Source organism: Typopeltis vanoorti, chromosome 21 (genome assembly GCF_054136105.1).
Source record: "Typopeltis vanoorti isolate ZY-2024b chromosome 21, IOZ_Tvanoo_1.0, whole genome shotgun sequence".
Classification (NCBI taxonomy): domain Eukaryota; kingdom Metazoa; phylum Arthropoda; class Arachnida; order Uropygi; family Thelyphonidae; genus Typopeltis; species Typopeltis vanoorti.
The window spans coordinates 5658244-5670872 of record NC_143569.1 but is presented as its reverse complement, the minus strand read 5'-3'; the positions used below and the strand labels follow the sequence as shown (position 1 = coordinate 5670872).

Sequence of the window (12629 nt, the reverse complement as noted above, 5' to 3'; positions counted from 1 at the left end):
TTTATTACAAATTTCTCGGGGCGAGAGGGGAGAAGTTGTCACATTTTTGTATAAAGAAAATGGTCACATTATTTATAACCTACCCGTGCAATGGCAGAAATAAATGTTGCAAGTGGTGCTACATCACTAAGGTAGCACCTCGGGCTTTTAAAAGAACAGTTAAATTTTTATTGAACAACCTTATGATTATTTCATTATATTTTATAAACACATTTCTTCTGTACATATGTCATTGCAAGGAATGTTTAAAATGCATTACTAATTCATTGTAATTGATTGAATGTTTGTTGCTTTAGAGTTGTAGATGAAATTTAGAAATCAGAAGCCAATAAGACTACATTTGTTTATGTTGATGCTACGAACAGTTTACCCCTAAAGCGGCCCCAACTCTCAATCAAACTGCGTTATAAGGCAGGCGCGTGATAGACATTCAAGCAGTCCGTTACCAAGTGGACGTCACAGTGAATAATTCACGAGAGTCAATATAATCAGCCGTATGTATAGCCAGTACACTGTAGTGAAACTGTTATAATTAAAGTATAAACTTTATATAAAGTTTATTTTTTAAATTAAAATAATCAATAAAAAATATTTATGAATAAAAAAGTTGAGTGGTTACGCGGGAAAAAAGTTTACAGCAAATAAGGAAAGAGTAAACAAGCGTTCGTAAAAACCTCGTTCTTCATAAATGTGATGTTTGTTATTTTGAGTTGAAAATGAAATTTACAAACGGAAGGCGAGACTTCTACGTCTGTTTATGCTAAAAACAGTGATCTTAAAGTTATATTTTGGCATCTAAATAATTAGAAGAATAGAAATTCTCAGGAAACTTTTCAAATTCAGGTATGGATCAGCAGTCATTTACTACGGTAAAGCCAGGTAAGATTAGTAAATTTGTAAATCGAGAATAGTACTCTAGAGATAAAGCAAAGTTACATCCAATTTAACTGCTGAGCAGAAAGATTTTATTTTAAAATCTGTGTGCTTTTGCCAACCACTGAAAGACCAATGGGGGAGTTAATAAAAACGTAGATTTAATGATATTTATTATGAACAAATAAATAAATCAGGCATGAAACTTTTCTTATTTCTTTTTAATCGGCTTTTATTTCAGCATCAAGGTCCACACGTCTCGCGTACGCCACTATACTCATATTGTATATGGCGTGACGAAGGAAGGGGGGGGGGGGGACAAACGCTATATAATCAGGGAATCCTGTTCTTTAGACCAGCGCTTCCCAAACTGGGGACCGTAAAATGATGAAAACCAATTTAAAAATGTTTTAAGACTAAGTCTGCCATATCAAATGTGCATGGAAGATGATAAAAATATAATATTTCATTTGATTTTTACTTAATTCGCTGTGTATGTTTTGTATTGAATATAAATACAATAAATATTATAATAATATTTGTCTGTATTACGAATTTTTTTTCGTGGGGGCTGTGAAATATTTTAATTTTTCCAAGGGGGGCCTTTACATCCATAAGTTTGGGAAGCACTGCAGTTTAGACCAAACATGAAACTTTTTTTTTTCTTCCTTGAGAAAACTGAGATTAGGAGGAGGAAATACCTCCCAATTCTTCGATGCTGTGAAAATGCCAATCAAAGGAATAATTCATTAAAAAAATAAATAATGCAAAAGAAATTGATGTTTCTAGCCAAATAAAACTAGTTTAATAATAAATTAATAAACCTTTTCTTATTGTTATTGAAATCACTGTGGAAGGGAAGAGAATTTTCCGTTCAGGGATATTAATCTGTCCAGCGAATGCATTCTCGATCGAATTTCCTTTCCCTTCGTTTGTCTCATGGAGGTTGTAGAGTTTGCAGAAACTTTATTTTTGTCTCAGAAAAATCTGAATTTGCAGTAATATTAATTTTCTAATTTCAACATAAACTGTTCGATTTATTAGATCAAAATTAAAGGTATTCTTCGTTACCCTTTCGCCATTCTTCCATTAGAGTCTTCTTAGATTTCAGTGAAGTGGGTTTGGCCTGTTTTCAAGTCGAATCTTTTCATGAATTCATTTAAAGTACAGTAGCTCTGCGCCGTAGAACCAAACAAAGGAAATAAAATGAAATGTGACTGAAACATCTTTTAAAAGAAGTGATTTAAAAATTAATCACACCGAATTGATTATATAGGGAATACTATATATATATATATATGCCCTGAATGAATATTGTGTCAGTGCACAATAGTACTGCTGCGTTTCTTTCGCTGCTTTACAGACAAAAGCATATCCGCTGACCCTTACAAAAGACTTGATTGAACGGACCATTTTGTACAGCTGCTTATATCTCCAGTTTTCTATGGAATTGGATGCCTGCAATGAAGTACCTTGCATTCACTCTTTTCGTGTGTTTCTTCCATTTTTCTTGTACACCTCAACGAAAAACGACTATTGTCGGTATTGTTTCTTTGGTACTAGCAGTTGGTATGACATTACATATTTCACATTTAGCTTCCTTTCAGCTCTAAAGAATCGTATTTGTTTGTTGTCATTTGGTAAGCACATTACTGAGGAATAACTACAAAGGAAAACAAATATTTAGTTTTTTTTTTGTTTTTATATTCACGGATTTTGATTAAAAAAAGTGCCAAATTTTCTTATGTGAAAAACTTCAACTGTTTGCAGCAACCACTAGCATTCAGCTGAGCTTTATTATTATTATTATTATTATTATTATTATTATTATTATTATTATTATTATTATTATTATTATTGGGGAGGGGGAGTTGCACATAAGACGATGCACAAGATCCCGAATTACAGCACATGGGGCAGTTTGGCATAGATTCCAAAAGTTGAATTGCATCTACGCCTGTCAAGCGTACACCAGACATTTAACTAGCACAGATTTGAAGGAAGAGAATTGTGCTCCCGAATCTCTTTTTCTAATATGTCCCATACATTCTCAGTGGGATACAGATTCAGGCTTTGTGGTGGCCAGGGAATAAGGTGGAAGTCACTGTCTTGCACGTTGAATCACTGCCGAACAATTCTTGTGCAATAGTCATTAGCACTGGCGTCTATAAAACAACCATCACCTGCTGGATAAAAACTTAACATTGCCGGATGAACGACGTGATCGGCAACAATCTTCAGATATTCCTTGCAGGACCCCAACTTTCCAGCAATATGACAGGACTTGTTCTGTACCAATTGAACATGCCCCACACCATGAAGTTGTGTTTATAAGACAAGCTTGGCTCATTGCTTCATAGGACTCCCGCCAAACTCTTTGTTGACAGAACATGATGTACTGTGACCCGTCGGACAATATGACTTTTTTTCAGTCTTCCAGTGTCAGACAGGGGTTTCCTGACATCATTGTAAACGAACTTTAAGGTTCTTCGCAGAAATCAGTGGTTTCCGTATAGGGATGCGACTGCCAATACCGATCCCCTTCAATTCCCTGTGCACAGTTCGGTCGGCGAGATATGCGTCGGGAACAGCCCTCATTAAATGCTTCGGTCAATTGCTGCACGAAGAACGTTCTGTTTGTCTGCATAAGTCTTCTCAGACGACGGCGATCGCGTTCCTGGCATACGCCTCTTAGACAAGACAAGCAATGTGGGTTATTTTTACTCTGATGAAACACCCGGGATACCTCAGCTTTTCAGACACCAGTCAGCTATGCTGTTTTCAAAATCGTGGGTCCCAGCCAGACGGCCACTCACAATAAGCCCTTTATCAAAATACGAAAGATTCTTTGTTTTTCCTATTACCGACTCGCGGCATTCTTAAATAGTTACCTAGAACACGTAGTGACCAATATTTTGCGTATACACTGTGTAAGTGACGTTTACGTATATCTGCATAAAAGTTTCTAATTCAGTGACCGACATGTGTATAATTCTGCTAACCATGAATACATGTGAGATATGCAGAAATTTAGAAATGATTCTTGTATATACTTGTCACATTGCTAACTTAATTTGATATTCAGATCTCTTATTCATTCTAATAAATTTACAAATAATAATAATAATAATAATAATAATAAATAAATCTACCCTATATATATAAAACATGATAAGCCTTTTAATGTAACGTTTTTTGTCAAGTTATTTGAAACGTTTTGAAACTCAGGGCTACCCTGAGTGTCGAGTTTTCAAAATTCGAGTCATCAGAATTCAAGGAGAACCGGCCTACCAGTCCGGAACTCGGGGGGGGGCGTAGCGCCAGGGGAGGTGGAACCTCCCCTTTCGAGTTTTCAAAATTCGAGTTATCAGAATGCAAGGAGAACCGGCCTACCAGTCCGGAACTCGGGAGGGTGAGGCGCTGTAGGTGCCGGGGGGGGAGGAATCCCCACCTTTCAAGTTTTCAAAATTCGAGTCATCAGAATTCAAGGAGAATCGGCCTACCAGTCCGGAACACGGGAGGGGGGAGCGGAGTCCCCTAGTAAATAAATCAAATATTCGAAGCTGGATTAATTAGGTTTTATCCTACTTAGTGACAAGTGGTTACCGAAAACAGAATTACTTTTATTATCACGAACATAAACTCACTTAGTATTTTTGTTAAACATAAACTGTTGTTTTATTTCTGAAGTAATGTAAGAATAATAAATTCCGCTGATTGTGTGATATTATTAAGCAGATCGCTATGGACTGCATTCATCATCATCATCACGAACCATGGACTCACTGCTCGTTGATGTCTGATGCCTGTTTCACTATCTTCTTCCACCTTTCTTTGTCCAGTGCACAGTGTCGCAGTTTTTGTGCACCCATTCCACACCAGTCTTTTATATCGTCTATCCATTCTCTGTATGGTCTACCTCTTCTGTTTAAACCATCCAAAATACTAAACATAAATGTCTTTATCTTCCGGTCCTGACTCATTCTACAGATGTGTCCAAATAATTGCAGCTTCCGTTTTATAATCTTCTGCATTAGATTCTGTTTTGGTTGTATCTTCTGATAGAGCTCTTCATTGGTGATTTTCTGTAACCATCCTTCATAGAATCTTCCTGTAACAAGTTCTTTCAAATGCCAAAATTCTTTTTCTTGATTCCTTATTTATTACCCACGTTTCAGATCCGTACAGTACACCGCTGAAGATGCATGTTTCCAATACTTTGTGTTTTCAACGTTCATAAACAAGTCCAAATCTCTTCCCTTCCTCATTTAACAGTTTCAGTGTTTTTTTTTTGTAGTTCTCTTTCGTCTTCTTCAATAATAACATCATCTGCAAATCTCAGATTGTTAATTCTCATTCTACAGTATCTTGTACAGATATTCCTTTGGCATCTGCTTTCATTTTATCCATTGCTCTTTCTAAATGTGCGATGAAAATTCTTGGTGATATTGGGTCTCCATGTCTAGTGCTTCTGCTTGTTTTAAACCATTTCCCCAAAACATCACCTATTTATACTATCCTTCCTAAATCCTGCTTGCTCGTCTGCAAGCAGGATTTAGGAAGTGATCATCATCACTTTACCAAGGTGACTTATCAAGGCAATTGTTCTATAATTTTTACATTTTAGCTTATTTCCTTTCTTGTATAATGTTACTAATATTGATTTCACCCACTCCTCTGGTATTTTCCCTTCTTTCCATACCATATTACATAGTTGGTGTATTTCTGTAACCATACTTTCACCACCATATTTAATCATTTCTCCAGTAATGTTACCGTTCCCTGGACTGTTGTTGTTATGTTTTAGCCGTCCTATTGCTTTTTCTCCCTTTCCTCTTAAAATGTCCATATGCTCATTACCTGGTCATGATATCTGCTTCAATTCTTCAGTCAGTTTCCCAACGCTATCTGAATCTAGTTTTTCTTCATATAACTCACTACAGTATCTTGTCCCCCGTTGTACAATTTTTTCTTTATTCATCAATACTTTGCCTTTTTCATCTTTAATTGTGGTCTGTTTTGGTTGCCACTTTCTATTAATGGTGCAGATCATTTTGTATACCTCCCTTGTTTTATGCTCTCCATAGTATACTGTTCTATATTGTTGCATTGGGCTTCTAACCATTCATCTTATCCATTCTGACTGCTTTTTTCACCTCATTACACTTTCTTCTATATTGCTCTTCTATTTGTTCTGATGTATCCCTTCTTATCTTCAACATTCTTTTCTCCTGCACTAACTTCAGTGTTTCTTGTGTAATCCATTTCTTCTTGATATTCTCTTCTTCTGGTACTGTTTCTTCAACTGCATCTTCTATCGCCTTCATTACTCTTTTCACTCTTAAATTCGAGTTTTTTTCTTTCTCCACACTTTTAAGTTTCTCTTCTAACACTGTTCTGTACCTTCTTCCTATTTCTGCTTCACTTATTCGTGCTGTATTTCTTCTATTCTGATGTTGGGGTTTATATTTCTTTTTAAATTTCATCTTGATGTTTGCAATCACTAAACTATGGTCCGAGTCTATATCGGCTCCTTGAAAAGTTCGACATTGCTGTACTGATGTCATCCATCTTATTTTAATCATAATCGTATCAATCATGTTTTTGGTTTTCCCATCATTTGATCGCCACGTCCATTTTCTACACTCCTTTTTGTTGGAATCTTGTGTTACAGATCATCATTTCGTGGTCCACAGCAAATTTTAACAATTTTTCACCTCGTTCATTTCTTTCTCCGAAACCATATTTTCCCATGACTCTTTCCCAACCATCATTATCTATTCCAACTTTGGCATTCCAATATCCTTCAATAATTAGCACATCTTGCTTCGTTGTGATGTGACAATATTGTGCTGCGATTGATTCCTAATTTTTTTTTTTTAAGTGACTCCCATTCATTCACGAAAGTTCGAAAACCTATAGAACGTTATACTATGGGTTGGCTAAGCTTTTTTTTTTTTTAAATATTATTGTGCATATCTTTTTTTATAATCCACAAATCTTTCCCTAGAAACGGATTTGAGGATTATAAAAACATACAACTTCTTTGTCTCGAAGTAGCTGACGCCGCTTCAGACCTCCGAGAAGCTGGGTGATGAAATTCTTTTCCCACCTAAAGACATTCATGAACAGCCATCGAAACTCACGACCTAATTGGTTGGAGAGCGGAAATGACCTCCCCTCGGCCAACCAGGCCGGCAATTAAATTAATCAATTTAAAATAAACAAATTAATTTCTGTGAGGCATCCAATGTTTCTGCTATCGTTATGATAATGTTTTTCGGTATACAGAATAATAAACGGAATATATATGGAAACTGTATACTTTATATCACCAAAAATGTCAACGTATTTGTATATGCTGACAGCAACAGAATCTGCTTTCTGTTCAAATGTAACTCTTGGAATTTTTATCTGGGGGAGGCTAAAAGGAATGTTTTTTTTTTTTTTTTTTTTCTGGGCGGCACTTCTAAGTCATTATGAAACACATATTCACAGTTAACTACGGTACTTGATGAATAGAAGAAATTAATTCTTAATGATATATTTAAAGCTCGCAAGATTTAATTAGTTCTCCTTACTTTGTTCCAAAGAAACATTATAACAAGCAATTCTTCTTCATGGAGTAATTTTAATTTTGCTCCTAAACGAGGTAGCATTAGCAGAAGCTTGCATATTTAACAAAGCACCCTTTTCCATTTCGGTAATTCTCTTTAATTCCTTAAGTAAATTGTAGAAAAATAGAACACTTCCTCTTCCTTTTATCGCATACCACAAACAGTATGTAATTATTTTTTATGAACCCACACTTTTAATTTGAGGATATTACTGTTGGTTAATTTTGCACAAGGGATTGTCGCTGTTTTAATTTAGATAACATCATGAAGAAGAAATGCGACCTGCAGAAGTTGTTTATTAGCGGTTTATCCTGCTGTACTTTGTTTTATTTTATAGCAGCAAATGTATAAAATTTGGTGGCGCTGTGAAGAAATGTATAAAAAATTTATCTGTACTTTGAAATTAAGTTTAATTTAGAAAAGTCATTTGCAAATGAAAATCAGTATTCATTAGTGCGAATTATTTCTCAGTGGCATGCTATTAACAGTAACTTATTTATATATTAAATTAAATATGAAAGAATGCAACAATGCAATATATATCCGAAACACTAATGTTTTCGTGAAGCCACTGCCAGTATGTTAATAAAATCACAATCTTTTGCCGGTCGTTGCCCTATTGTAATTTAAAGTTCTAATCTGCGTGTTGGAATATTTCTGTAATTGTTAATTGGAAATGAAAACTTTGAATGGAATTTCTCGGCCTTACTTTTTAAAGTTCTCAACAGTAAATTATTTCCCCTCCCGCCACACACACACACACACACACACACATACAGTTTTAATATTTGTTTTCTCCAAATACCAGTAAAATGGTTGCTCAACATAATAACAATCGCCATGGTGACCTGTTCTAATACAAAATTCCCAAAGAAATTGCTGTAATGAAGAATTTCCCAGTGGTGTTAATTGAAAACATGATTATCATTATGATATGAAATAGGCTGCAAATACAACAATAAAATAAACACGAGATATGAACTGAAAATATAATTATAGATACATTAACTTTACCGTTATAATATTAAATTAAATATGAAAGTTCCCAACAGTAAACGTTATAATCTTGTAGCCATTGTCAGATTTTTCTTTTTACTTTAGAAAAATGATGTATTTTCTTCGAACGAAGAAACTGAACGAAGCTCAGTAAACCAGGCTAGAGGTCGGCGGTATTTTTTTTTCTTTCTCTCTCCAAACTCAGATTTTCCTATCTCGAAATTAGGGACATCGGAAACACGTAATTGACAATGCGCACTTTGTGCTATGAATTTTATTAAATTATTCTCATCTTTGTTTATCGGTTACCAGCAAAAGTTGATTGTAATGATTCTGCTAATTATATCGTATTTTACTCTCTTTAACTCGAAACAATAATGTATAACGGAGATAAAAACTTCAACAATTAGTTTAAATGTCTGAAACGTATACAAGTACTGCGTTTATTAAGATACTAGAATAATTGCTTTCTTGCAGATTAGTTAAACATTCGGTGTCTGTTTTTTTTTCTCTCTTTTCTTTTTCTTTCTTTCTTTTTCTTTTTTTTTTTTTTTATCATAAAGCTAGAATATCTCCTCATTCCCACCTCCAGCTACAAGCGACCCAGCATAGGAATTCTGTTCTGATGCTGCAGAATTTTGTTGAATTTTGCTAGTTTGGATATTTATTTTTCTCAAGTTCCAAGTGCCACCGTAGCGCATTGCGCTACGGTGGCACTTGGAACTTGAAAAAAACTTGGAACTTGAGAAAAATAGAAGAATAACGGGACATTGCACCCTTCGATTGGAAAAGACTTGGGTTCGATTCTCGTCGTGAGGAGGAGAATCCTTATATGGGCTTTTTCAATTGAAGGTGAGTTAGCCGATCTCATACGGTGGTAGCAGGGTTTTTTCTCCTGGAAACTCGGGTTTCTCATCCCGCGTACAGACAAATCGGCCTTTAGAACACACGCAATTTACAGACAAAAATACTGTTGTTGGTGATGAAGGGAACTAGATGGCGTTGATGGTAGTAGTGTCGTAGTAGGAGAAATAATAATCATCCTCTCCACTACTACATAAGTAGTAGTGGAGAGGATGAGTTGCATTTAGAGAAGTAGAGTAGTATGCCCTCCAACGATGAGTTCTTGGACTCCTTGGAGGTGCCACGTAATAACAACACCACTACTACTAATAATAATAATAACAATAATAATAGTTGCTTCAAATGCTTACCCTCTAGGTCAGGGTTCTTGAATTATCTGACCCAAAGTCGGTTATGATATATGAAATATATGATATATGAAATATAAAAGGTTGAAATTTATAATTTCAGAGTTTTTTGGTTTTTCAACATAATCTCCCTTAAGACGAATACAATTATTCTAGCGATGCTCCAGCGTCATTTCCCGTCCCTGTAGTGGTTCTCAGTAAGATACCCCTGCAAAATACCCCTCTACAGTTTTCTCTGCAAAATATCCCTCTACAACTGCAATCACCTCTTGATTCGAAGAAAAACGCTGACCAGCGAAAAGAGTTTGTGAAGGGAGCCAAATTGGGGAATAGGGTGGATATTCCAACAATTCAAACATAGTGCAGATCGTTTAATTTTCCCATTGCAAAAACACCTTTGTGGGCAGGTGCATTGTCATGATGAAAAATGATTTTTTTCTTCTGCAAACCGGGGCTTTTTTTATGAATTTTTTCGTCTAGTTTGGTTAAAAGATCGGAATAATATTCCCCAGTTATTGTTTTACCCTTTTCAAGATAATTAATAAAAAAAATGCCTTTAGCATCCCAAAACACTAATGCCATGACCTTTCCTGCTGATGGAACCGACTTTGTCTTCTTTGGCGCCGAACAACCGGCTTCTGTCCACTGTTTTGACTGCTGTTTGGATTCAGGTGTGCAATGGTGAATCCAAGTCTCATCCATAGTAATAAATCGACGCACAAAATCAGTTTTATTCTTGTTAAAACACTTCAAGCATTGTTCAGAGATTTTTATGCGTGTGCGTTTTTGATTTGCTGTGAGCAAACACGGCACCCATCTTGTGCAAAGCTTTTTCATTTTCAATTCTTCATGCAAAATATATCCTACACGTTCTTTTGAAATGCCTATAGTTTCAGAAGTTTCACGCACTTTGACTCGCCGGTCATCCAATACCATCTCGTGCACTTGATCAATGATTACTGGTGTTGTTACACTTTTTGGATGTCCTTCATGTGGATCATCTTCAAGGCTGGTATGGCCACGTTTAAACTCGGCAGCCCATTTTTCAATTGTCGAGAACGAAGGAGAAGAGTGCCCATAAGCTTTTATCAACTTCTAATGAATTTCCTTTATCGTTAAAACTTCTTTTACAAAGAATTTTATAACCTCACGATACTCAAATTTATCCTTTTCAAGGGATACAGACAACACTTTTGCTTCAGACAGCTGTATAAAACAAACTACGTGATAAAATGACTTGAATGCATGCTTATGACCGATATACCAACTTAGAAAAAAAAATCTTGCCTATAGTGTTGCCATCTATGGTCGAGGCCGAGAACCTTTCAGACCACCCGATTTATTCCATACTTGTTTTTACCTTATTACTGTATAACAAAGAGTATGCTCTATGCTGTAGTTTTTATCTGTATTCTCCAACCTATTGGACAATAGAATAAGCTATATTTTTATCCACATTTCTTATAAAAATAAGGAAATATTAAAATAACTAATATTCCAAGATTTTTACCACCGTTCCGCTGACTTCAGGGTCTGTGGTGTTTTGAAACACTTCATGATTTGTCTCTAGATCAAAGTTTTGTCCAAGTTGGGTTGAGTTATCTAATTAGGAATTTTAGGTAATTCAATGCAGCCAGCCTACAATCCCTATGCTGCATCCTCTAAAGGTATTTTAAGTCTGTAGATATTTGTGTACATGGAGAAGGTTTACCTGTTTGCGAGATGAAGAACCCGAGATTTCGAAGGGAAAATTGTCAGATTCGTGTGAGACTAGCGAACTTACCTACAGATGAAAATTCCTTCTAACGGTTCTTCGAGTTCCAAATGGAATATGAATTTATATAGTCGAAAATAAATAAAATTAATTATAAAAACAATAATAATTATAGTTTTACAACTTGTCATAAAATGCATTCTTTTTAATTAACTTTGAATATATTAATTTACTTTTCAATGAAAAAAACAACTAAAGTTGCGAGAGCATCGAGTTTTTCTTTTATGAACATTCTAGTTTTTATAAAGTGGTAACTATTTTGCTTGTACAACAGTTGGAAAATTTTACATATAAAGTACGTGATTTTGTATTGGTGACGGATTCGTACATGGCCTTATTCCTTTCACTATTTCAACATGAATTAACTCTTCTTCTTGGCACTTTGCTAGCAAAGGTTCTCGCATCTGTGGTAGAACAGTACCTCTGCCTGTAATTAGAGATGGATCATTTTCCTGTGATAGCGTATGACTGCGCTTTGATCCACATTCATTATAAAAATAAGGTAATATTATTGAAATAGCGAAATATGACACATATTTTAAATTTTTTATTTACCAGAATGTCTGACAGTTCCTCTACTGAAGTAGAGAATGATGGTCTTCCCGTCGTCCAACAATGTGCCACTCTTCGCAAAGGATTTCTGCGAGGTTCAAATCAGGACTGTGCTGTCCAGTCTAACCTTTACATTCCCATTTCTTGCCACCACATCAGCACAGTTTGACACATGGTGTGTTGTACCATTATGTTAATAACCAACTTGGTCGTTTGTATAGTGTCAAGCCGCATGAACAACAAAGAATCCTCTAAAATATCTATGCAACCTTTAGTGTCCATTTTTCCGAGTTTTACGATAAACGTCCTTTGTCCAGACGTGGGGTAATCTTCATATCATAACACTATTGCCACAGTTAATGGATAGTATGATAAGCTGTTTTAAATAACATTCTTAGTAGCAGGGTTTTTTCTCCCGGAAACTCAGGTTTTTCATCCTGCACGCAGACAAATCGGCCCTTCAGAACACGCAATTTACAGACAAAAAATACTGGTAGTGGTGGAGGTGCGCGGTAGATGGCGTTGATGGAGATGATTCGTGGTAGAGGTTCGGTGTAGTGGTTGAGACAGTTGTAGGTGTCCTCCCGCGATGAGTGTCTTCGAACT

At 35.7% G+C, this 12629-nt stretch overlaps 1 long non-coding RNA gene across 1 annotated transcript in view; it reads left to right on the top strand.

The window, feature by feature from the left end:
* The first annotated feature begins 569 nt into the window (after positions 1-569).
* The window catches only part of LOC150094602 (uncharacterized), a 280269-nt gene continuing 268209 nt past the window's right edge, over positions 570-12629 (top strand). The window contains exon 1 of the long non-coding RNA XR_016550133.1: positions 570-843. This is a non-coding gene — a long non-coding RNA (uncharacterized LOC150094602). The remainder of the gene's footprint in view (positions 844-12629) is intronic.